Here is a 3,163-nt window from a genome sequence, read left to right as displayed (position 1 = left end):
GTATTATGGAAGTATGGAGTAGAGTCTTGGTTACCGGAGGTTTGGGAAACTTGCCAGAATGGGGTGGTGGGGAGAGATTGGACTATGGCTACAAAATTATAGTAAGGTAAGAAGAGTGAGTTATGTGTTCTGTAACCCACTAGGGTGATTGTACTTAACAAATTGTATTTTGTATTTCAAAATAACTGGAAAGGAAGACTCTAAATATTATTATCACAAAGAAATGATAACTGTTTGAAGTAATGAATATTGTAAATACTATGATTTGATCATTACATATTGTATACATGCATTAAAACATCACACTGTATCCCATAAATACATGAAATTACTGCATGCTAGTTAAAAACAAAATAAAATTTATATTAAAACAGGAACCTGGAGAAGGGCCCAGCCACAAGTAAAAATCAGCTTTGTAGGTATGTAGCCCATCCAGTTGCACAGGGCCCTGTGGTTAGAAGGTTCTTCCTCCTTGATTTAATGTTCTGATATTATCTGGAAATTCTCAAACATTTTTGCAAAAGGGATGCTGCGTTTTATTTAACCAACTGGCATAAAATATGTATCCACTCCAAACTGTTAGTACTTCTCTTCTAATGCACAAATTGGGGCTAGTGTTAAGAGTTTCTTTACACATAGGCCTAGATTAATAATAGTTTTTAACCAACAGTCAGCTTGCGTGAGGCCCCTGGAGAGATTACTTCTGCCTGAGGAAAAAGTAGCAAAGAATTTAAGATAACTCTAGACCTCTAAAAGCAAAACAGAAACAAGAGGAGGAGAAGGCTGAGAAAGTTTTGCAGGGGTGGAATATACCTAAAAGCTCTCTTTATTTGACATTTGAAAGAGTTCTTGTCTCTTACCTATATTGTCCACCTGTAAACACGATGTTGTCCACGGCTTTCAAAGAAGAGCCCACTGAAGAAATGGACTTCTACACAACCACAGGGAAAAGCTGTCTTAGTTCCCTTTGCTAAATGACTTCATGCAACAGTGATAAATAGGAACAGAAAACAGATCACCAGAAAAAAGCAGGAAATTAAAAATGTGAAATGGAAGGCTAAATATAAAAAATAGCACTGCAGAAAATACAATTCAGAAACAAGAGAATTTTCAGAAGTGTAACTACTCTCTTCAGAGATTTTGAAAATATCACACTCATCATCAAATACTGATTTAGAAAAGTAGGCTACCATTTGAAGATTTTTTTTAAAAGGTAATATATATGAACTAGTTGAATTATAAATTTGATGGAAAAGAAAATCAAATTGATAATCTATAATCTTTCAAAATTTAGAGCTAAGAAAAGAGATCAAATATTTGAGAGACCTTTACCTTTAATTTTTACACTTTGCTGTCTCCAGTAAAATACAAATGCATAATAAATAATAAAACACATTTTTCTGAATTAAAAAAGACTACAGTCTTCAGTTGGAAAGGACTCATGGAAGTCCAAAAAAAGTAAAATAACAAGACAGAAAACAACACTTGCGTGACTTGCACTGGTGTATTCTTTGTTCAGCAAAAATTTATGGAATGAATGAATGAATGAATGAACAGATGAAAATATCCTCATGAAGCTTCATGATTCCAGGGACAAGGAGCAAAGTTACAAAGGTATTCAAAGAGAATAAAGGCACAGATTGTCTCAAGTGAATACAAATTTAATTTCTACTAGATGTTTCCTCAACAATTATGGGTAATGATGGCAAGAACAATACTTTCAACTTTTCAGGGAAAATGATTTTCTACCTAGAATTCATTACCCAGCCAAAAGATCAATTTGATACGAAGGAGAAATAAAGACATTTTTCTAGTACTTTCAGAATAAAGTCATTTTATTATATCTGAAAAAAATTATTGAAGGATATTTAATAGAAGAAAAAACCTTAAGAGGTAGGTAGGTACAGAATCCAATAACAATAGAAGCCAGAAATTCAGTGAAAAACAGTTGTGGGATTATAGTTGTATAAAGGCTTAGAAAATTTTCATGAGTCTTATACAATAGTCTGAAATAGAGCAGGAAGATAGAGGCTCTATAAAGAATGTCTTTTAAAATATTTCTATTCACAACTTGTATAATGAAAAGCACAGAGCATATCAATACTATGAAGGCATAATTCTTTCCAGTCATCAAAATCATAAAAGGAAGACAAAAGCTTTATGCCACACTCAGTCCAAATACAAAATAAAGCAGGTTCACATCTCTTCTGGTTCCTAGGGCAATTATTAGGTTGTCCTGCCTGGCTCTGTACTGATTGGAGAAAGAAGCTTTCTGTTATATTACTGTCACCCCCAAAGTATTCAAATTTCCACTGACCGATGAACTTTATTGCAAAGTGGACACTCACTGATGATGGACAGTGAATACTTTGGGGTACTGACTCAAGTGACAGCTTTGGTTGAGGCAGATTCTACTTAGGTTTTTTTTTCTTTTTTTTCTTTTTTAAGGTTTGTGCAGTTCTTCCCTACTTTTCTTTTGTCCTTCTGCTTTTTTTTTTTTTTTTTAACCCTGTTCCCATTCCACTCCCATCTTGTGTCCAAGAGTTGAAAAACTGATACGGCATACGCTTACCTATCTCTGCCTTTCTGGCTGGCATTGTGCCTAGTTACTTGCTTTACATTTTGAATATAATAAATATTTATGGCTGCTTCTAAAGTCAGTAACTCATTGCACTTGTCACAGGTTATAGAAAGAGAATTTTCCTGTCAACTCAGAATTTTACCTGAATCATCACAGCAGAAGAGAATGACTGGTTATATTATTTCTTTAAAATATTTTTAAATTTATGTTTATTTTATTTCATTAGAGAGCATGTGCATGAGAGAGGCATAACAATGAAACTGAGTTTCAAAACAGGTTAGTAGGACAGTTTCAATAGTTGATACAAATTAAGACAACACTGAGATTCCACCTTACCCCAGAAAGAATAGCTATTATCAAGAAGTCAACCAATAATAGATGTTGGAGAGGCTGTGGGGAAAAATGAAACCTCCTCCAATGTTAGTGGGAGTGCAGGTTGGTACAACCATTATGAAAACCAGTGTGGAGACTCCTCAGAAAGCTAGGATTGGGCTGGGGAGATGGCTCAGTAGAATAAGCGCTTGCCTGGCAAGCACAAGGACCTGAGTTCAATCCCCGGTTCTGCAAAAAAAAAAAAAAAGC

The sequence above is a fragment of the Octodon degus genome, unplaced genomic scaffold (genome assembly GCF_000260255.1).
Source record: "Octodon degus isolate 3935 unplaced genomic scaffold, OctDeg1.0 scaffold00180, whole genome shotgun sequence".
Lineage (NCBI taxonomy): Eukaryota > Metazoa > Chordata > Mammalia > Rodentia > Octodontidae > Octodon > Octodon degus.
This window is presented reverse-complemented; position numbering follows the sequence as displayed.